General features: G+C 35.2%; 1 long non-coding RNA gene across 1 annotated transcript; it reads left to right on the top strand.

Moving 5' to 3' along the window:
- Positions 1–1,183: 1,183 nt before the first annotated feature.
- On the top strand, positions 1,184–23,669 carry LOC138110811 (uncharacterized). The gene is made up of 3 exons (XR_011151079.1): positions 1,184–1,305; positions 21,896–22,050; positions 22,428–23,669. It is a non-coding gene; the product is annotated as an uncharacterized lncRNA (long non-coding RNA).
- Positions 23,670–25,065: the final 1,396 nt, after the last annotated feature.

Here is a 25,065-nt window from a genome sequence, read left to right on the forward strand (position 1 = left end):
AAATGAGGACATCTTCATCTTGATGAGTTTTGCATGCAGTGGAACCCGTGAGCTAGAGCTTGCAGATTTGCACCTAACTGGTGGATGCCAATATGTTTCAGGATTTATTGAGTTCTGGCTCTTCACAGTCAGACCACACTGGCTCCTGCAAAAGTCATGACCATTACTTTTCATCAATGACAATCTTGTGTTCCTTCTGCTGTGAAGAAAAGCTTAGCTGCTGCTAGAAACTAGACTGCCCTCAGAGGTCCAGAAGAAATTCAGTGGGAGAAAACATCTTACTGATTTGCTGCTGATATGCATGTTCAGTAATTTGCTGCAGAAGTGTTGGTATGTTAACCTTCTAAGGATTTGCATACCATCCATCACACACTGCCTTACTATGCACTGAATGTACAGAAAAGAAATCCGGATGTGAAAATAATTAAGTGAAGAATTAGAAAATGTTTTAATGGAATTGATAATGAATAATGCTGAGTTTATTTCTCTGCCTACAATCCATATTATACAATAGAGCCTCGGGACTGGGCCAAGCAAGTGTACTGCTACTTCATCCAAAATAGAGTATACTTAGGTATGCATGTCATCAGTACAAAAGCAAGAATTAGACTTGCCTTTTGCAGGACTAGGGATAACTAAGACTCAGATTAAGTCCTGAACTGAGATAGTTTCTTTTTGGCTATTTTGTCAGAATGTGGAAGGAATTAATACATACATGGTCACTAATACATACATAAGAGGCCACTTTACTTCTGAGCAGCTTACTACTGTTACGCCACTGGTGAAGCACAGCAGAGAACAGAAATCATGCTGTTTCTCTCACTAGAAAGCAGAAACAGCACCTATCCCTGGTTTAAAATCAAAAAGAAAACCCAGATCCCAAAACCCCACCAAACTTGGCTCTTCACTTTGGTTTTATGGGGGAGAAAAGCTCTAGGCTGTTAGGTACTGCAAGCTAAGCACTGAAGAGTGGTGAACCACCACTCTCCTTTGGGATAAGTACCCTTAATTGCATCTTCTCAGCTAACAGTAAAGACAAAACCTGATATTAGTCTTCCTCTCCTTTCTCCAGGTGGCCACATGGAGAGATATTTGGCTCAGGTGGGAGATGGAGCTAATAGCTGCTACTTTCCAGGATAGTAAAGGAAGATCAGAGCAGCTCAGGCTCAGCTGGGAGGTGGTGATTAATGATAAGAGGAAGCGGGGAATAACCTTTTATCCTGGTTCTTGGCTGTGAGTGACTATTGAGTTCCTACTGATAGCAGAGTAAGGTCTGACTGTCCTAGAAGAGAGCCTGTCAAAATGGTGAGCTGGAGTCTTCTGAAATGTAGAAGTTTCATATTGCCATGATACAGCAAATAATCTAGTGAAAAAGCCTGGGCCCAGGGTGGTCCAAATCTGTAGTCCAGTCATGGGGTAATTGTTACCCCGTCTCTTCTCCAGTGTGGAACTTGCTGGCCACAAAGTATATAAAGAGCTGATGCATAACTTGGTCTGCTCCTGCTCTGTTTGTCCTATGCCTGATTATCTAAATGCAAAGTAATTTCTAGTGTCAGTCTGCTTGCATAAGTTTCCTTCAGTGATATAAGATTCCTTGGTGGTAGCTATCCTATGAAGACAACCTTTCCATATAGGAACTTTCTGAAATTAACAGAAAATTTGGTTTTTGTCCTCTGTATTCAGCTATTATAAATTATTTTTTGTATTGATACTATTACTTAAAATGTTCTACTATTTCAGTGCTCTAAATAGCTGAATTTGAATCTGATTTTTATGGATGCAACTTTTTAATAACCACAGATATTAGCGTCTTTCTAACTTCTAAATTTCTAACATGAGTGTGACATGAAAACAGCAACATTAGAAATATTGGGTAATTTCCAAGATGCAATTGAAAGCGCTGGGGACATGACTGTATGCGCTTGTTTATAACTTAGAGAAGCAGCAAAATCTGCAGAGCACACTGTTATACAGGTCCCTAGAAACCTTTGAAAGTCATCAGTAGGAACCAAACAAAGTAAATCAGGGGAGAGCACAAGTAGAATTCTAGTTCCTTGTTGGTAACTATTATGTAATGCACATTGAGAAGAAAAAAACCAAGTAAAATAAGACTATCACTACTACATTTAAATAAGCTATAACCACTCAGAAGAGGTCTCAGGCATGGATACTTATATATAGAGCTGTGGCCAAAATGGTGTTCATCTCTCAACATGTCCCAGGGACACTACAACTTGTAGTAGTTTTCATAGTTATGGGGCTTTTGTGATGGTTCCCAAATGCAAAATCCTCCACAGGAAGTGAGGGCCTTAAGATTGACTTTGTCAGTGGTGAATCAGTTTTGTACTGGCACAGTGTTACAGAATTTGCCATATAAAAGTAATGAACTGAGATTACTGACTTGTTAACTCCAATATGCATTTGCCAGTCCATTTACACCCTGCATTCTCAGAGCTTCTGTAGTCATACTAAATATGATGTCATTGCCTTAAAAAATAATGGCAGCAAGGATAGACAAAAGGTTCTGGAAGTCAGCTGTTCTTAATGCATATTGATTGCAAATGCCACTTTGTGAGGGGGAGCAGTGTGTAGGGAGCTAGGCACAAGGAAAAAAGAGAAACAGTGAAGACTCTGAAACAGAATCAACCTGACATTTAAATCAGTGATAACCAGTTCAATGACTGCTGAAGCTTTTCTACAAAACAGAATGGAAATTCTATCTCCTCATATACAGAAATTACATGATAGCAGCCCACAGGTTTTAAAGAGAAACCATTTCAGGTAGGTCCCACTGCATGGCTCTTGTCCCACACGTTGTTTCTGCATACAAATATTTTATTGTGTTACTGTTAGCAACCAACAGCTCAAAGGCCCATTCAGAGAAACAAAAATCAGAAAGGAATTCATCCAGTAAAGGCAGCTTCTAAATAGCATGGGATGGGTATTAAACACCCTTTGTCATGAATTTGCTGAAGACATTGCAGCCTCCAAGTCTGTCTGGCATGCATTACAGTCCCCCAGTTGCAGTAAATCAACAAAGTCAAATTCACAGACATCCTTTGGTGTAATATTTTAATTTATGTGAGAATATGTAGCAAAAGCATATGAGTGTCTCAGTGAGACTTTTCAAAAATGGATTCCATGTCCTACCACATTCAAGTGCTGAATAAATTGTTTTCCATTTTAGAGATGTGGTTTGTACTGTTAGCTTGCCATTGGAAGCATTGCAAAGAGGATAAAGTTCCATGAAGCAAGAGTGAGAAAAGAGGTTTGTAAATGAGAAGCTGAAAGCATTGCTTATGTACTGGGCATGACTGTGTGATGCTCTGCTCTGGGCTGCCTCTTCATGGATTTGATGTTTCACAATATGATGTCTTGGTAATATATTGCAGATGTGTTCTGAAAAGACTGCGCAACATCTGATATGCTTTTGCTTCTGTCAAGCTTTGCAGGCCTCCAGCAAAGCTTTACAAAGCTGTAGGCTTTCAGTTCACATGTGATTTTAAATCTGAGTAAACACAATTCTAGGCATCAAATAAGGAGAGAAAGCTTTAAAATTAATTTGAGTGACCTCTTGCTTAGAACTACACTAGCAAAATCTCTCCCCAGTTGTAATTCTGAGTTAGTAAGCAACTTGGTATGCCAGCCAGTAAGACTCAGGTTTTCCAGAATCAGTATTGCAGTTATTGAGTGAGTAATTATAGTACTTGCCTGGAAAGATGGACAGTTTGATATTTGTTCAGGGGCTGATGAGTGATAATGGTGCTCAATGAAAGACTATAATTGAAAACAAAATGATCTTAATGCAGTTGACTGACACAAAAGGAAGACTATAGTCTTTAAATCAAAACACACTTTTTCTTCTTGATTATCAATACATTAGTTTAAAAATAGCAACAAGTAGCAAGAATTTTAGAGGGTAATATACCACTTGCCCTTCTTCAAATCATCAATAAAGACTCTTTAAATGCTAATGCTCTTAGAAAGGCATTTTCTCACTCAAGGTGCTCTTACAGGCTATTACCAACCAGAAATAAGAGGAAGTGTCTGCATTTCCTTTAAAAGCTAAGAAAGTTAAACTTTGCCAATACACCCTTTCACTCTTCTGCCACTTTTAACAAGTGCTCATTTAACATGTCAGTAGTCTGTGAAGCACACGTAGCGTGCATTCCTCATCCCTCTGCTACTACATATACACATTGGGGAGTTTGTCTTGACTTCATGGAATTGCTGCAAGTTCATCAGCAAGCACTCCCAGTCAGTAAGCAAAACATGATGTTAGAACATTCAAAAAATATTGCAAAATTACTCTGTAGACTTTGGTAATACAGTCATATTCTCCTCAAAAGATGAGAACCTCACCTAAAAATAGTTGAGTAGGAAAGACATGATTTGCCACTCTGGTTCCATGGTATTTCCCCACTCTCTAGTAAAGCCATAAGTCAGTAATCAAGAAGTAATTCTTTGTATTTCATTACATGTAGCTATGTAGCCGGGGAAAATACTATGTAAGGATGATGGCCCTCTCTGAAACGCCAGCAGAACTGTACTTGGAGAAAAATGCTTGTTTCTATGCACATTAAGCAACTGAATAGGACAAGGACCCTTAAAAACAGTAAATGTCTGGGGTCCTGTCCCAAGAGGAAGAGAACAAAAGTGTAGCTGGAATACAGCAGAAGAGGTGCTCTGGAGCGGAGAATACACTGTGGCTGGTGGCCTCTGCAAAATCCCAACTCTGTTGTCAACAAACTCCAACTTTAGCAAAATAAGCAGCATGGATGTCTTACTGCTGCTTGTTTGTTGCCCTAGGCAGGTGTCTTTGTCTTGGACAACGCGATTGGCAGGGATGCCAGATATACTCTCATTATCTTGATCGACCTGTGCCCTGGATCTGGCATAAATAAACACCCCAAGGCTGTCTGTACTTGAGCTGTAACTAAGAGGTCAGTGGTGTCCCATGGTCTCCTCATAAACTGAGCACAGAGGGCCTCAGCCTGCTCCTTTCTAACACTTATCTCCTCACCTTGTGCATGGTATGAAGGCAGCTAGGCTACCTAAATTGGTGGTCTAAAATCCAAGTTTACACTAGCAGTACCCTTTGCTAGAGAAGACTTAACTAAAAGAAGGCAACTTGCCCATTCTAACACCTTGTTTTTTAGCAGATATGTGTCTGTCCCTCCTTACAAGAAGCTTACAAGAAGCTACAGGAGAGTCATATGACTCTACATCCTAAATAACTTGTTGAGTGCTCATTGCCAATGATAAAATTAACTATGATACATGTTGTATGTATGTATGACATTATGGGAGAAAACAAAAAGGGTTCCCAAATTTGCAAGCTGTTATTTCTCTGTGTTTTTTCCCCTCAATGGTTTATTTGTGGTTATACACGATCATTATTTCTCTCAATTTCTCAATATATTTTCTCTCGATTCTGCAGTAACAAGCTGATTCTTTTTTTTTAACTCATCTAGACCAGCATACCCTAGGGCTCTTCTATATTTTTTTAATATGAAAACCTGCTGAAAAATTGCTGCAGTAGTTTACATCTAACAGAAACAAGCATTTTATTGATATGTTTATGTTGTTTATCTTTACTGAAATAAATATGCTATCTATGTATTATCAAATAGCAATATTTAATTCTCATGGAAGGTAGCTGTATTTTTTTTTAACCTAGCTAAAATTAGAAGACAAAGCCCTTATGGATCAGTTGGAAGATGATGGCTCTTTCTGTGGGTAGGTCAGTGGACTGGGAATGAGATTTGGAAGACCCCTTTCTGCATGGGGGAGACCAAATTTGGTCTCCTGTGTGCATTTTCTAATACATTGTAAGATATTCACAGCCAATCCATGAAAAAAACTTAACCTAGTTAGTAATTCAAAAAAGCATGACTAGATAATTTTCAGCAGTCCCTTCCAATCTCAACCATTTTTTTGATTCTGTGATTTTATATCCTTCTGTACAGGAGAATTGTAGTTCTGTTCATGTGAGTTCCAATTCCTTTCCTTTTTCTTTCTCTTCTTTTACAGACTATTAGCCAATAGGTCAAACACTTCAAAATTTGGCAACAGGAGTTAAAGTCTTTTTAGGAAACAGAAAAACAGAATCTGAGTTTTGCCCACCTTGGATGATCCACCCTGGCCTTGAGCTTGTTGCATGAATGATGGAATTATTCTTGATTTCTGAGTGGAATTTGTTCTCCTCACTTTCAAGTGGCTATTTTTCAGCTGAAGTTATTCAGGGAGCTTGAATCAAAATATACAATTAATTTTAAGTCATAAATTGCTTTAGTAATTTAGTAACATATTTGCCAAAATATTGTTAATGATCGATTTGACTGGTTCCAAACTAATTTCTCATACATTTTAGGCTTTCCATTTGCATGGTCTCATGCACCTGTTTTCAATTGGACAACTTATAGATGGGAGCTCCTATTAAGTTATAAGAAAAATCAGAGCTTATAGGTCACTTATATTTTGTGTATATCATTTACCATATATTTATTTGTATGTATCATATATATCTTACAGTATGTTTTCTGCAGAAGAGAACAATTCAGAAAATAATACATATGATTAGTATCCCAGAGTTTATTATCAGCAGTATGACTCTTATAAAGTTAATTATATCAAAATCTGTGTAAAACAAGAGTTAATCATTTTATGTTACACTGATTCAATTTTCTCTAATAATAAAATAGTGTATTTCTGTGGTCTTTTTTTTTTTCTGGTGCTTTAATATTGAAAATCCATAAAGCTGTTTTGACAGGTGAACAACACAATTTTGTAACAGAATGGAAAATTTTAGAAACTGAATAGCTGATAAAAGATGAGTGGAACCAGGGAGGGTTGATGTTATAGCTGAAGGCAGCATTAGAGATTAGGTACTCATTTGGCTTTTCAGAAAGCCTGGTGACTCATTCCACATAAGTGAAGTTTGTGATATGTAATGAAATGCTTTCTATCTTCACTGCAAGCAAATTAGCAGGTATTTTGTGGGAAGAATATTAATGTTATCTTGCATTTGTTGCAGAGCAGGAACACATTAACAGAGGAGATTTGAAAAGAATTTCACTTTTATAATGTCAGATGGTAAAAGCTTTAAAACAAGGTCACCTTTGTAAAGTAATGAGAGAAAATTAGGTTATAAACAAGCCATGCCTAAAAATATATTCGCTCTGTTTCACTGACCAAATGTAATACTGTGTTGCCCCGAATTTTGGATTTCCTTTACCAAGAATGATAGTCATATGTCCAGAGTGGAATCTACAAAGTTAAGCTATTAGAAAGCCGTGGTCTGATGAGGGAGAAGGGATAAGCATCTCAGTGGGCAGAGTCATATTATGCCATTAAGGGAGAAAACCAGACAGGCTGTTTTACAGCCTTTTCTGTTCCACATTGTAAAACAGTACCTTTTTTTGTTTTTCTTTTTTTTTTCTTTCCCCAGGAGAGCAGGAGTGAACAGGAGCAGAGATATATTTGAGAAAAATAGTGATAGAGGAAACTAGAGGGTATGATACAAACAATCAGTATGCCATAAAAGCAAGATAGGCAAGACAGAGAAATTAAAAGTGCCATCTTTATTCTTTATTTGAAAACAAGACAGATATGAAATAAGACTGTACATTTGAAAATACTGTATTAAATGGGACAACTGGCCAAAGAGGAGGTTGGTTAGTAAATTAACAATATTTTCTTAGAAAGAACTGGGTTATTTTATGTGTGGTTTGTGAATTAGGCACAATAAAGTACTAGAGTGGGAAAATTAAATATATATATACGTGTGTACACGTAGAGATAACATAATGGAATTATTTAGGAAGAAATACTGAATACAGGGAACTTATAGCTTGATATGAAGACACAGATAGTGAGATAGATACAAAATTGATCTTCAAGGCAACCTGAAAAGGTAGATAAAGAAACACATTTGGTGATAAAAAACTGGCCTTGCAACCTTGCAATCTTAACATACTATCAAGATGACTTGTGGTAACAGTGGAAGTACTTCTAAGTAGGTGGCATATTTTTAGACATGATACAAGACTTTTTCATCTCTCCTGGTTCATGAAAGGGCCATAAAGATCAGAGACTTCTCTTAGTTATCCAATTTAAATTTAAGTAGAGATCTTCAACATCGTTCTTTAAAAATATGTGAATAAAAACCATGCAAGCCTTTCACACACACACACAAATATCACATAACTACTCATTCAATCAGTGGTTTGTATCTTTACAGCCCCCATATATGTCTGGGTCAATGCAATGAATCTGATCAAGGATCTAAAAAGGAATTGGTTGTAATTTCTTTTATATTTAGCTGAACTTTCTTCATCAAAATATTTTTATGTTGCCTTTGCAGTTTGATAGATGGTCAGGTAGAAGTTTGTGCTGGTTGGGACAAGTTAAAGTAGAGTGAACTTTCCTGTTAGCTTCAGTAATTACTTTAAAAATGCTATTTAGACTCAACATTTTATTATCTACTTTCTCTAAAATATAGTTCCCTTCCTTTGAAACAGTTTATAAACACAACAACTTCAAATTTTTGATAAAGAAAACCCCAGGGAATCTGACAATGGTTGTCTACCACACACTGGTGAAATAAATCTTGTTCAGTTAATGTTTCTGAAAGACCTTGAGGGCTTTTGATGAGGTGCTTATTACTTCTTGAGCATGCTCTTATAATTAAATATTGTGTGTTATAACTTCTGCTGGGGTACACTGACAGAACACCAATGAAACTAATACAGCTGCAGATTTATACCAAATAAAGATCTTCTGAGAAATATATCATACTTACTACCAATAAATAACCTGAGGAGTCTAGATAAATAAACAGCATAGTGTTAATGGTTTCAAGGAGAAAGTCATATCAGGACAAAAAAATAAGACAAAAATATGGCTTTATTTTGCATCAGTCTCCCAAATAAAAGCGTAACATTTTAACCAAAGTTCTAATCTAAGGATCTGGAGTCTGGAGGAGAAAAAAACATATGTTCACCCATTGTTTTCTGAGTAACATACATTTAAATTTGTCAGAGAATTCCTTTCAGGTAAACATAGACTACATCCAGGTATGTGAAGAAAAAGTGCAGAAGGAGAAAGGAGGTTTAATATACATTTCCATAGGTTCACCACATGTAAAAGATATCCCTGAACATGCCACAAAAGCCAAGGTTATGTCATTCTTAGAAATATGACCCACCTTTCTAACATAACACTAGTGGTCACTGATTTTAAAGCAAAACTAAAACAATCTCACCCTGTCAGACAGACTGCATTTTTATAGGAAAACCAAACTGTAAGATAAATTAAAGACAACAAGAGATGAAAACTAGGTGTATCTATTAATGTATTGGAAGTTTACCAAAATAGACCCATGAGATCTGTCCGTAGTTGTATGAATTATATTTTAAGATCCTGTGTTTAAAATTTCATTGAATGCAGTTATTTGAATAAAAAAGCTGTGCATGTCTTCTTTCTCACAGTAAGAAAAGGGAAGGGATGAAAAATTTGAAAGAAATAGAGGGCACTTGCATACAGCAAAAGTCTACAGAATTTGTATATTTTTCTGTAATAGTCTGAATGCATTTTCACTTAGGTTTGAAAATCATATTCACAGTGAAGAAAGTGCTTTGTGTGTTGATATGCTCTCCTGTAATACAATACTGTCTAGTGGCTTGACCACACTGATAGCTCAGACTTCATTTTATATTCTCATTGGAGATTCTGCAATTGGTCTCCAGGCAGCACCAGCTGCTTCAGAGAGTTTTGAATGTTGTAGCCATGTACAACTTCCAAATAGGAGTAACCTATGCCATGCAAATGTCAGAGAAGCACCAAAATCTACAAGTATTCAGAACTAGCTAGTAGTGTAGATTGCAGGTCTTAATGCAGATTACCCATTCTATCTTTCAGAATCCATGTCTCTTTCTCTCCCAACCCTAAGAATGGTTTGATTACAATGGCAGTGAAAGAACTACAAGATTTATGAGGGATATTTGAGCTCTCACAAGTGAAAAAAGCTTTTGTGCTCACACTGAATTCAGTCAAGTCTTCATTTATTAGCAGATCCTACTTAATATCTGTTTTGAAGTAGTTCTTCATTAATGCTATGTAAAGTGATATTACTTGGAAGCAAATGTAGAAGGTTTAGGTTAGCCTATAGTTCAATTTAGACTTTTGTATCTAAAGCTTTTAAATTACTGTAATTTTCTCTTCAAGTTAAGGAATGTGCAGGGCAAGAAGCCCAAACTTCTAGTCAATTGATCTTGCGTTGATAATTTTCAACACTGCCAACCTGAAATTTTAATGTAAATCATGTGTGATTTTCAGTGTGGTGACCCTTCTATGACATGAACCATCTTTGCTTGCTTTACAAATTATCAGTGAAGACTCCTATTTAGTAGGAGAATGAGGGGATGATTGGGGTTTACATTTGCAGATCTTCATTTGGTGATTGAAGGTCATATTAACTCCATCTACTCATCCTTTGCTTGGGAATGTCCAGTCTTTGGAAGTTCACCAATTAAACACATTAAATAAAAGATTAAAATGTTCATAAAAACCTGTTTATCACCACCTTCATGGACAAATATGAATGATTCTTTTTACTAGAACCAAAATGCATTATTTCACTCTTAAAATAAATAAATAATTAAAAATGACACTGTAAATATGATGCCATATTCTTCTGTAATAATTCATAATAAGAAAATGATTAAGCTATGATTGAAATTATTCTAAGTATCTATTTTATGATATTAAGTTTTAAAAGTTTTTTTAAAGGTTTTAGTTTGTAGTTTTATTTTGTTTTCTTGTAGTTTTATGAGGAAGAGTACTGAACATTAACAGGAACTGCAGAAAAGTTTGCTAAACTGTTTGTTTATAACGAAGCTGTGCTAAATTTTTTGGCCTGTAACACAAAATGCAAGTAGAATATATCAGCCTCTCAGTGAAGCGAATTCTACAGCAATTGATAATGCTTCCTTTGCTCAATATAGCAGATTATAATATCCATGAGTACAAGTCCTTGCTGGTATTTAATGGCTCCTAAGCATCACTGGGGATGGAGTTCAATATTCTGTGAAAGATTCTTTTCTCATCTATAGCATCTGGTCTCTGACCAATATTTGAATTGCAACTGAGATTAAAGGTGTTTTGTTTGCCTGTATAATCTGTGCATTGTCAGCTTCTAACTAATACCTTTGCAAAGTACTCTTGAAAATTTAGTATAAAAATAGTATTAAAATATCCAAATTATTAATTTTTAAATTCTTTACATCTGTTTTCATTGCAAAATGTCACTGCTGGCTTTGCTTATTAGCAATGAATGTCTATGCTAGCAATTTCACTATCAAAATTAAAAATAGTAGTGATTACCAAGATTTTAGTATTTTCACAAGTGCTCAAAAGGATACTGGGAAATGTGCTATAGTAAATTGCCAGAACAAGTGCTCAACTTGAGCACTGCTGGAAAGTTCAAAGGAAAGCCTTGGATTCTTGTCGGGTGCATATTGATGTATTGGGCATCCAACACCTTCCAAATACTTTTGACTGTACATAAAGAGATGGTCTTCGCCACATGCAGTGTGTCCTACATAACTATGAACAATAGTAGACTTCTTAAGTGTCATATCAGTGGAAGCATTTGCACTGGGTTCCCAGATGAGGCTGCTAGCCTGTAACCAGCTGACAAGGGAGCTTTTCGTGACTGAAAGGACTGAATGGGTCTGGTGGTCTGAATATTCTTTCTAGAACCAGAATACTATTCTAGGTCTAACTTGCTGGTTTCATATGATCCTATAATAGTACTATACAAATTTAATTTTTGAGTAAAACTGGGAAAACTAATCAGAGAGCAAGAAATATTTGTGCTAAAGTCCAGATTCCATTATTCTTAATCACACAAAGTGGTATTGTGCTATGAAAGTTGTTTCAGTGAGTTTTGCTGAAATTATCAGAAGCAAACTAATATTTCTTGCTTCTTTGTCACTTCACATTTTTGCCTTTCTCTATTGAGAAAATACAAGTCACTTTTTCATACAAAGAAGTTTTAGAGAATGATGCTGAGGAAAGAGAAAAAAAGTTTATTTAGATCTAGTAAGGAAACTGTGGTGACATTTAGGACATCTAAACAATAAAATTATTTTCTATTAAGGGTACTTAGCTCTTCTTGCACAATAGAGACAAATACAAATAAACATTGTGGCCTGGACTCTCAAACGTTCTTAACTCTAGGCTAATTTGAGTTTATGCCAGGTTGGCTTTTTTTTTTTTTTTTTTTTTTCTGGTTTGGGGTGTCCCCAGCTGCTCATTTGAATCAGTGGTGGTAAGAATGTATAAAAGTAGTATCACATGTACATCTCTCTAAATGTTTTCTTGAGTGAGAGGTTTATCAGGTTGTAAATATCTATATTTAGGAAATGTTATTGCTATTATTAATATTTCTTATGTGGTGATAAAAATATGAGCGATGAGTTTATTACAGCGCTCTAACAGTGCTCCTGCCCTGAAGAGTTCTGATTTTAAGTTGGAGCTTATTCTACGTGTCACTGAATACAACAAAGGGAAATATCACAACAGACACAGTGAAAGAAATTTTCCATCCAGACCTTTATTTGTATTTCAAAATGACACACCCCAAACAGAACTTATATTTACTACTACAGTTGAGGAAGATATTCAAGAGACAGAATAGATATCCATAAAAATGCATTCCTTTTCTGTATTCAGAATTCTTATATTCAATGAATTTGTCAAAGCAAAAAATTTGATACACCATCAGTCTGCATATATGACTGCAGGTATACCTAGATTCTCCTAAAATTAACTGTATAAATTGACAGTCATTTATCTGGCATTATATAATTTTCTCATTCTTCTTTCTTTTATAAATTCTTCTGTTTTCTTTTTTTTTTCTTGGTCATATTTTTATTTTACTATGAAAACTAAATCAGGTATTCCAGTGAAAGTTTGTGCTCTGAAACTAGTTTGAGAATATTTTGCAGGGTATTAAAAAGTTCATAGGTGACCTTCAGACTGGGAACTTATTGCTCCTGAGTTGTTCTTTATGGCATTTCTTTTTCTTTTTTTCCTAAAATTAAGGGCTATTATTAACTGAAATAAATAGAGGATTAAAGCCACTGGAGGCCCAAATCTAGCTTACAGTATATTTTTGTAATTAATATCTCTCTATTCAGAACATTAATCAATTTGGTTATGTAATACTAGAGTGAAATTCTTTAGCAAAGCATTTTAACACAACGTTGTGATATTGAATTGATGTCCATATTAGATAAGAAAGTAGAAAGATGTCTTCTGGGGATAAAGGTGGCTTATTTTACTTTTCAGCTATATATTGGTGTCCCTCAGGGTTTCATGGGTAGATCAGTCAGTACCTCTACCTGACAACTGGACAGCAAATCCTACCAGTGTGTGTAACATTGTGTATATAATGAAAAGTTCCATTTGACTTCTCTGCTTTCTGAACACATAAAATGTCAGAGCTGCACTAATTGTGCATGCAATAAGTATTTTCAATTGCAGGCCATTTTCCAGACATAGCATTAAAGATTAATCAATTGCACTTTATTCCCTTAAGATTACTCTACAATTCATCCACCATCACTCATGACGCTGAATCCCAGTACTAGCAGTCAAGTTGGGATTTTAACTCAGTGAGTTGTTATGGCATATTTCCAGGACATGATCGTGGGACAGCTGTTTTCTTCCATAACAAGGTGAATTATAGCAGACAGTGAAGCCAACAAACCTCTTAGCATTTGAGTAGGGTGCTCTCTGCCAGCCAGGGAGCAGGCATTGACAGGATTTGGCTTTGGAAGGGCTGGCATTTGTTCCATTGCTTTCATTTGCCAACAACAGTCATTATATAGAATGGTCGAGTGGTGCCTCCTGTAGGGACACGAGATTACAGTGAGAGATAAGTAACAGCAGAAAGAACATTCGTGTTTGCCTTTGAAAAATCCCATTTTATAGGTGACATTTTCTATGTATATGGCTCAAATACAGTTCCTGAATCTAAGTGAACCCTGAAATGCTCATGATTAAATATCTGATTATCAGGAAAGAATAATGCACTCTGTCCTGAAACATGTCTAATAGGGAAAAGCCACTTTCTGAGATGCTTCTTATGGAGTTATTATAAAAATCTCCTGAGTATTTCATAGATTTCCAAGAATGCAGGCAGTATTATCATTGACTGTAGGTTTGTTCAAATCTTTTAGGACAGAATCCAAACCGTCTCTATATCTAGTGTGAAAAGTACGAACTTAATCTATTCTATATCCTACAATGATAGAAGCTAGTATGAATAATATTACTTGTATTCTTGTTCCATAAATATGAAATGAATTCTCCATCTAGATTACAACACCAGATCAAGCCATAAACTCTTATTCATCAAGCAGAGAGGTACCATGGTACACAAACTCCTAAAACTGATCATCTCTTCCATTGTTTTATGTGTTTAATAATTGTCCCCTAATCAGAAAGACTGATGTCTTTTGATTGTTTCTTATTTAGGCTGTCTCCTTTTAGGAGGTTGTAAAACCATTGTTTTCTAAATAGGGATGGCTGGAATTCTCTGTACATAATGACAGGTTGTTATCTGGCACTGTTTCTGTTCCAACATCTTGTGTAACAATACTTTTCCCAGCATGAATTCCAAACCAACTGCTATCAATACCTTTAACATATCTTTTTCAGGCAGATTGTTCCCCTTGTACAAACATATATGCATAGTAAGTGTTAAAATACAGTATGGTTGTGAACAAAATATGAACTCAACCAGATTTGTTAACCATATGGACAGACACAAAGAAATACACAGAAATAGCATAAAGAAATGTTCTCTATAAGAAGGTCAAACAAGTTATGTTAATCTGATTGGTATGTGAAAGAAGAGTTAGGCTTGCAAATTAAGAAAACACTTAGTTCATCTAAATTTCTCACATTAAGATAATATGACATCCAAGACTGTGAAGTCCGAATAATAAATATAACCCTCTGGTTGGAGTGATTCAAAATTTCACATAGATCTTCACTTGCATAGGAAGAAATTAGGTTAAAGTGAAGCAAATCAAACCAAATCCATAAATTATAATATTGAAGATCTCACAATAGCAAGAAAGCTGCTGTCAAAATGAGATTCTAATTGAATTTTTTTGTTTTCTTTCTAAAATGGTTACCAGTTTCTTCCAGACTGCTTTCCAGGATAGCATTAACAGTAAGGTCAAATAACATGTAAGTGCAGGAATAATAGTATTTGAATCAATACTACATTTAGGATCAGCTAAAAATTACCATTTAAAGCAAATTAATGATGTGAAAGAATTATATGCAGAGTCACTGCTGCATCAATGAATACTGTAGTTAAAACATATATGTAGTGCAAATTCACGTTCACCACTGTTGTCAAGGGAACTATCGTGGATTTGCATAATCTAAGAATCTTTTTTTTTTGCTGTGGCAGTTGATTTATAATGTTGGAAATCTATAATGCCATACTGTTATTTGCAGTGCCCAAGCAACAGTTTTTCTTTACCAATAGTCAGTGAAAAAACCCCAGAACATAATGAGTACTGGATTAATAACTGATTGATGACTAAACTATGCAGATTTACAGCTTTCTGCTGTTGGAATGACTACCAATTTACATCATGCTTAGATGTAGAAGGATGTCAGTGGTCACTCTAAAGTAAGGCCTCACAGTATTTTTTACAAGTAAATCAACCATGCATATGAAAACATATAAAACCAAACATGTTAAAATTTTATAGAGAGAAGTTAATAATAACATCAATACTGTTTCAGCCCTTCTAGGAATGTTTTGAGTTTCACACAGGAAGAGTACTGGAATTTGATTACTGCCAGATATGATGAGATATAGAAGAAACAAAATTTAGAGTACAAATCAGGCTAAGGAAAAGGTAGGAAAAGGGAGTAGGTAGACACGGAAATGTTTCATATTTGCATAGAAGGAAAAAAAATGATCATATTTCAATGAAAATCAAAGAATAAAAGGGACATAATATAGTTGGCATAAAATATGGAAAAAGAAATGGAGAAAAGCCAGCCAGATGCTCTGTCAAATTTTACTTTACAACTACCTCCTTAAGACTAACTGGTTGAATCAGCTAGACAACTTCCAATCATATTAATTTTATGGCAAATAATTATATTTATTGTGTATGTTTCATATTAATGTTAGAAAGGCAGAGAAGTCGCCCTGTGTTATTCTGGTCTGATACGATGGCCTCAAACTTTTCACGCCCTGCAGGCGATATAAAGCCTCTTATGCAATAAGGATGAAATAACATTATCTGCTTCTTGAGAAGATTCTGAGGAAAAGCAACAACAATTTCCTTGTGTCAATTAGACTGCTAAGGAGCTATTGAAACAAATTACAGACCAAGTTTCACTAGGAAGAAAGGAAGGGCAAGACACACCTTCAGTACGGCACTGATGGACAACAGCTATCAGAGAGCTCTGCATAGTGATAACTACGCAGATGATATAACAAGCAACTGATGCCTTTTCCTAGTCTTAAAATAAGGAGCGAGACATGGTTAAGGGAAAAAGGATCAGTATTTGATAAGGATCCTTACGGTGCACCACTTTGCCAAGGTGGAATGTGCCTAAATGCACACACAAGACAAATCGTGTATACAATTTATAGACCTTGCAAATGAGCATATCTGTCAAAGATTCCCCAGTGAGAGGCTTGAATGATTAGCGTGATCCCCCCATCCCGAGGAATTCTGCCCTGGATGGGCCTATCTTAGTTTACAGAATGAGATCTAGAGAGGACCTTGGTTTCTCAGGATAGCTTAGGGCTTTCTGGCCTCCAGCTGTGAGGCCTCTAGGATGTCTGGTCTCCTGGCTTAATAGAAAGCAAAGGGTTAGAGCCTTGTGCTGCTTCAGATAGATTATGACTTAATCCAACTAGTTTAAAGCTAGATTAGATGTACCTCTAAGAGACTGATGGCACTGTAGACATTTTGTATCTTTGCATGGTTCCAGTTCACATTTTTGATGTAATTAAGAACAGGTCTTTATGGACTGTGGGCAGTTAGGTGCAGCTTCCCCCACACCTAGTTACCTATCCATCCTGGCTGAAATGCAGGAGTCCTGGCTCCTAAAAAAATAAAACTATTATTTTATCCATACTGGACACAATACTCTAAATACAAGTAACACAGAATCTAAATTTTAGTGCAAATATATTTGACTCCTTGGTTTAGGAAACGAATTTGAAAATAAGGGAAATAAGAACATGGAAAGATGAGTCTAAATACCCACTAACAGGACTTGAGTAATGGAGAATAAATAGAAGAAAGCTGCATATCAACCCAAAAAAATCATAGAAAAAAAGATCACAGATACAGTGAGAGAATGAGAAATATTTCAGGTTCATTATAGAGCAAATACACTGAATTCAAAGAAGAAAACAAACACTTTGCATTTATTTTAAAAGTGTTGAGCTTGAAAAATATTTCATCCTGAGATCTCAAAACAGTTTTTAAAAACTAATTAAAAAACTAAGCATCACCTTAAAATGTACCTACGAGGACTGCAAAAATTATTGTTCTATCCCCATAAAAAATTGAGATACACTAGGGATACCTGGGAATAGCATCATTTTCTTGACTTCTAGGTTTCTCTGTAAACCATGAGGACATTCTCAGACCATCAGTCAATATGCCAGTTGGAGCTGGCATCTGAAGTGACTGTAACAGATGGTGAATGTGATCATTTTTATTCAGTTCTGAGTGCACGGATTTAGCAATTATGTATTGAATAATACATTCCAAAGGTATTTTATAGAAGATATATAAAAAGTCTGCTTTGGTCACATGTGTAATCTAGGAACTGAGACAGCATAAACATATCTGAAATGGTTAAAAAATTCCTGAGTACAGCTAGACTCTAAGAAAAGGGCAGATAATGATTAGTAAGACATTCATCTTTTAAAGATTTGCCCTCCAACCTACAGGATATTATTAGGAAAAATGTTTTTCAAGAGATTCATTGCCAATTACATATTCTTGTTGATCTTTAGGAATAAACTTTCCTTCTAAGAGAAATTTATTTTTCTAAGTTTGAGATACCTCACTCAACTGATAATTGCACTGGAGAGAGGGTAAAACATCTGAAGAGACACCAGCTACTGTCAGTAGTGGTCACTGATGGAACATCTGCATTTGGCATTGTGAATAATGTGTGTACATGCACACATTAGCAGAACAGAATTAATAACTCTCACATTTATAAAGTCCCTAAACCAGTATATATCTACTAAGCCAACCATGAGGTAGTGTCAAACTAGGGATGTTTGGGACAGTAGGGACTGTCATATTTTAGAGATGGAAAGGATTTAATTCCTTTCCTTTCATAATATGCTCATTTCAGCTGTTGTTATTTGAAGGGTATAGATGTGTTGGTGAACAGGGAATATATGACTTCTGTCTGATTCTCACTCTGGCTAGCATAATTTTCTCTGTATTGGGTTCCAAACATCGAAGGCTAATTTTTTTTCTACCTCATTTGTTTGCTGATACATTGCCATGATTTCAGGCATAAAGTTCTGTTGAACTTTCTTATGGAGTTAGAAATCAGATTAGAATATAGAGTCAGGATGCTTTGATTAATGTTTTGTATAGTCAGGATTCTGGCTCTATTCCATTTTTCTTTCACAGCATATGTGAGATCTAAAAAAAAACCTTCTCAGTCTTTTTGCAAGTTTAGTCAATTTAATGTCCTTATGTGAAGTGTTTTTCTCATACCACTCTTTGAGGCATCATCTTTTCTGTTTCCAAACATCTAGCTACTAACAGCATAATTGAGATAAAAAACTTCTCACCTAATTAGACATAGAAAATGGATTCAGACAATGGTTCTTTTTTTATATGTTGCTCAGCTGTGGAGAAAATTGTGCTGAATTATTTAGGAAATATTAAGAACTGTAAGCAATTTTGGGTTTTATAGTTGCAGGAACTTAGGTAAATAACCAGGTAAAAAGAATTAACCAGATGCCAAAAAATTCTAGGAGGTTACAACCTGGGTAAAATCAAGCTAATTTAATTCTGGTAAGTGGTTATCATAATACCATTCAAAAATAAAACCAAGCACTGATAAATTTATATTAGAAATATTTATGAGGCAAATTTTCAGTTGTCTGTCTTACTAAGCACAGTGATAACAGGCAACAGCTGCTGCAAACTTATATGTTGAAGTCACACAGAAATGTTGACAAGTCACAAAAAAGACTTTGCATAGAATCTGGTCAGATTCCAAATGGGGGTTATGTAGAGCATTTCACTCTGTGTAAATAAAAAATAATAATTACTTTTATTAATTTATATTTCAAATATCTTTGTCATTTTTATGTCATTTTTATTAAGCCCACTACATGTAATGCACAAGTCATACACATCTTTATTCTTTGGATAAAATTATCTTTTTTCTTTTTCATGGAAATACCCTGTATACATTCTGTATCACATTATAATCAGTGTTAGAAGCTAACCAGGAATAAAAGAGTTTACACATTGTATTAAATACATCCTAGTATTTTTTGTCAAGTGCAAATAGATGTCATCTTGCAACCAATTCATAAGCAATTTCTTGTGAGAAAATATACAATTATTTGCCTATATTTATAAATGAGGATTCCCACGAACACAAAACTTGCTACTAACTTTGGTTTAGGTATAAGGACAACCTGCATATAAATACATGTTTTTGTAAACAGAATATTCTCATATTCATCAGTAATATTGTTTAATTCAATGTGTTTGCATTTGAAGTATTAGATTTTTTTGCTATGGTAAGGTTTTTGTTTTAAGAAGCAAGATAATTCTTTTTACTTAATTTGACTTCCAAAACAGTTGTTGAGAATTATTGTTGCTTTAAATAAATAATATTCTCAAGATTTTATCACATATATATTCTGCAGAAAATATATAATGAGCATTGACTTGTAACAGCAATAAATAACATAATATTGTACAAGCAGAAAACAAATTAAATGCAGACATATTTAAAATTGCTTTTTACATGAAGTTGATTTTCTGTGAATAGGAAAAAATCTTACAAATTCAATTATGAAACTGTTTTTTATTTTGAGAAGTTGAAATACTGCAGCTTGAAAATATGTGCCTGCAATGTTTGAGGTTTACTTTGTCATTCTTAATATGCTCAATTTACTGTTTCTATACTGCATGAAATTATTGAAGTGATTATTTATCCCAGTAGAGGGATGCTCCAGGAAGAACATGTCCACCCACATGCAATCTTTTATTACTACCTATTAAGATTAATCATGTTCCTGAGATATAATATAATACAAAAATAAAGAAATTCAACTACATTCATATGGTGCTACCGCCCAGATATTCACACTCCATGTGACAAGAGATGCTACCTGTAATACCAAATCCAGCAGCTCTTGACTATGTCTCATTTCTCAGAATTCCGTGAAGTAAATAGCCCAAACCTGTACTTTCTGATATCAAAATGTTAATTTCTGATGTCTTGCACTGATTTTAGTGATCTGCATTGTATGTGTTAGAACATACTATAGGATGTACAAATTTGGGGTTAATATGTATTCAATATTTTCTTCTTTCTCTAATTAGACCTCTTGGCAAAGCATTGTTTCAAATTTTTTTTTCTTAAATATGTGCATTTATATTTAATGTGAAATCTAACTGTACAGATGGAATTTTCATAAAAGCCCATTGAGAAAGACTAGGAGAACAATTCCAAATAAGTTCCTATGACAAATAGCAAAATGTAAGGCTGCATCTGGAACTATGAATTTATTTTACTATATGCCTTACAAACAAGTGAGTAGTACAGTACTTCACAGGGACAATTAAAATGTAACAGCCCACAGTGGGCTAAAGCTGCAAAAGGAGTTTAGCCTAAAAGCTCAGTGCTCGAGCAGACGTTCACTATCCATAGCTAGGAAAGCTTCATGAGAAGCCTGACTCTCTGCAAGCAGATGAATGAAAAAACCTTAAATCTTTTTGAAGTACAAGTCTCAGTAGAAATTTCATTCTAGCTTTTTTTTTTCAAATGAGTTACTTCTATGTCCATATTCACACTACACCAGTGAAACCAGGTCTTTCCAAAAAGTTTTCTGAGAATTGTGCTGATCTTCTTCTACAAAGTCAACAAATTAGATGATGTTTTACTTAAGAACTGGGAGACATCGCCAGAATAAAATATGGGGAAAGACCTTTTCTAGGTTGGTGTCTGTTTTCTGTACACTTTGGTGGCTGCATATCAATCAACTACCAGCAGGAAAATATAACCCACTGATATGATCCAATTATAAGAGATGCCTCTGCCCAAATTAAGGTGCAAACAAGACCATAACTGAAGTCAATAGCATGGATTTTATTTAACAGTAAATGTAAAGTAAAGAGATAGAGACGGGGCAGGGGGGAGAGAAAGAGAGTGAAAGTGATGCCTTAGGTTTTAACTTTTATATTTTTCAAATCCTGTACTGCCTAGCATGTAACTCTGAAGTTTCGTGTGGCTTGTTAACTACTGTTCACTCATGCTGGTTGGACATAAGAAATACTCTCTAGGTTTGCTTTGCAAAGACACCTTGTTGTCCCAGGCCCCAAAATGTGTAAACTAAAAGCCACTGAAGAGGAGGGTCAAACTCGGGGTAATTACATCATTAACTGAAGTTATAATTGGAGAATTAACCCTGATATGCAAATGGACAAAACTTATAAAAGTGTGAAGAACCCATTACCCAGCATCCATCTTGGGTATAGCCTTTTGACTGCCCAGGGTGTACCTTTGAAGGCCCTTCAAACAAATTACCTACTTTTATTCTCTTATTCTTGTCTAGCCTCTGTTTTTAGGTAGCCACATCAAGGCATCAAAAGAGAGAAAGAGAGAGATTGAACAAAAGATATCACCACCATGTGAATTCCTGTGGCATCCCACTGGTCCTTCTTCACCCTGGTCTTCAGTGGTGGGAGTCCTGGAGTTGTTCTCCTGCAGGTACCACCTCTATACAGTCCAAGTCCTGGATATGCATGGGGTGTAGATGCCATTCCCACAACTTGTGCCAGCATGTGTGCTCTTTTGGAGTTTGCTACCATGTGAATTCTTGTCCAGGTGCGTTACCCAGATCTGCTTTACCGGGCCAGGAATTAGCATCTTACTGCTGGTCTTGTCTGCACTTACCATAAGTCCGTTGTGATGGCTTTTCTTACGGGAACTTCCCTCTTTGACAGTGTTTTGAGACATTTGACTGCATTCTCTAAGTTCTCACACTCACCTAACTGGGTACAACCAAAAACTTTAACTGGAATGACTATATAAACATCTGCCACTATTGTGTGTCTAATTTCACTCAATGTTTTATTCCCTCATAGATTTTCTCTTCAATAAGATCTCACTAATCTGCTTTTGAATGTGAATCCGCACCATTTTTACAAGCTATGTTGAGGCTGGGGTTGGAATATGGCCATTAGTGCAACTCATCCAGATGGAGGATATCTGCAACCCCCTGTTACGAAATGGCCACAAAAACCTTCCTACAGCCTCAGCAGAATGTGCTGCTCAGATGAAATAAACTAGGCTTTTTTCTTTGATCATATGATTTTTGTCTCATTGTAGTCCTCCACAAATTCCATAGTGGTTAGAATTACCTTTAAAAAATAAATTTTCAGGAAGTAATTTTAAGTCTTAAAATATTCAAATTCCTGTCAGTATTGCTTTTATATTGTTCACTGATAGTACCAATCCCTATTTACAAAGTATGAATATTTAATATTTTAATACTAGAATAAGCTGGATATTGAATTACCAGAATTTGATAGATTTCTTAATTAGCTTGCAATAGAAATATTCAGAAAAATTCATATGTAGTTTTTTCTTGCAAAAAACCCTAACAACCAACTTTTAAAACACAGCTTTTTTTCTCAGTTATGCTATTACGGAACATAAAATGCTTAGCAAGTAAATAAAGAAAAATGGAGTACTTTCTCTCTTACACTATATCATTAGGAAAAAAAATCTGCACTTTTTTATTACCTATCTTTTGGATTTGTATTAAGCAAATCATGTTTTAAATCATACATATGCCTCATTCAGGAACCTTGACTAGATTAAGGACCATGTTAGATATACACAAAGTTTGAATAATGTATTCGTTTTTGCTTGATTCACTTTTTGTTTTCCTCTAGCTGAAACTGTTATGTCTGTTGATCAATTCTACATTCTTTCTTCACATCCATTGATGGTACAGCTGAAAAAGATGTTGCATAATAGCTGTGTGGATATCATTTATTTCCATGTGAATTGTGAGAATGTTATGCCTGTGAATATAGAGAAGCAGACATGTGATCTGTAATTATAGTTCAGTAGATTCCAAAGTTTATAGAAAAGTTTTGAAACTAAGTTAAAAATACAGTTCTGCAATGACTATGAAGACCTTAATAAAAATGTATTGTTTCTGGCACTAGAGATAATCATGAAATTGTAGATACTAAAATGAAAAGCACAAAAGTGTGCAGCACTGCAATATTTATATAGTTCTATGCTGTAGTCATCAACATTATGAACCTGAAGTGCATCAGCCTTACTGCTGAAAACAAACCTAGCTAACTGCAGAATATACCTATCTACTGTACTAATCCTGTCAGTATTAAATTAATTAATACTAGCTTATGAAAAAACAATTCTTATAAATTTGTCTTCAGAGTTTGTTATCTGCTGAAATAATATTCAAGTGGAGTGGTAAGTGCCTGCATTCTCATCACCAATAAATTCCTTTCTTCTGCGGCCTTCATCCATTAAATTTAAGACTTACCAGAAATTACTTAATCTATTGAATCTATGTTCAAAATGAAAATGAAATTTGTCACCTAGCTAGTAGGGAAATATTTGTGTCAAGGTTTTCAATGATATTTAGACACTAAATCATATTTGAGTAAAGGTAACTAAATCTAGAAGCATGTCTTTGTCAAGCTCTTAACACTCTCTGCAACAAGTTTTTCCATAACTAAAACATTTATGTGCCTAAATTTTCTCTGTTCTGCAGTCACCTTGGAAGGACTGAATAATTACCAAAATCTAGTACGAATCTACTTACAGTCCTTAAAGGCCTGACCCTGTAGCTGAGCTTGAAATCAATGTGTGTTGAGAGGAGAACTCCATTCAAAACACAGCTAACATATTTTTTCAAAAGGATGATGGCCATTTTCCTTTTGAAATATCTGAGTTAGCTAGCAGGTACTCTTGTATCTGACATCACTTCAATTACCTCCGTACCAGTAAGTATCCAAGGAAACCTTTGTGAGAGACTAGACTACAAAGGGGTCCCTGCATAAAATCATTCTCTGTTTTACTGACACTAAGCCAGTTTTAAAAAGAACTCAAGATTCACAGAAAAGGAACATAATTCTCAAGCCTATGATTACATAAGAGTTTTCTCTGCATAAGAGAAAGCTGCATAAGAGAAAAACTTCTGTCATTTACAGAGTTGAAAAATAAATATAATAATAAAAGTTGTAGAAATTGAATATGCAGCCTTTTGAAATGCATCTTCTCCAATATAAGCACTACTATAAAGAGACAAAAAATCTGCCTCTCTCTGGTCTTCAGATATATTTTTCTCTTCCAATGGAAAAGTACACTAAAGATGGAAAGGAAAAATATCTTTCTGCTTAGACCACAGAAGATTCCTGATTTATCCCCATTTTCCTAGCTACTAAAAATTTATTGAGGCAGTCACCATCACAGACTGCAAATGTTCTCCACAAAATAGATACAACAACAGCAAGCAGAAATTTAGCCCTTTTGAACTCATACCTCTGGTTTTACTTTTCTTTTTTTATTTATACAAATGCAAAGCACAATACAAAGAAAATACTGCTGGGAATAATAAGGAAAATTGTCCAATGCATGGCAGACTGTGCTGTAAAAAAGTTATTCTGGCAGCAGCCAGCATAGTCCCTGCATTCCCCGTTGAACTGAAAATTCACCCTGATTGATTAAACACTTGTAGCC

This window comes from Aphelocoma coerulescens, chromosome 5 (assembly GCF_041296385.1).
Source record: "Aphelocoma coerulescens isolate FSJ_1873_10779 chromosome 5, UR_Acoe_1.0, whole genome shotgun sequence".
Lineage (NCBI taxonomy): Eukaryota > Metazoa > Chordata > Aves > Passeriformes > Corvidae > Aphelocoma > Aphelocoma coerulescens.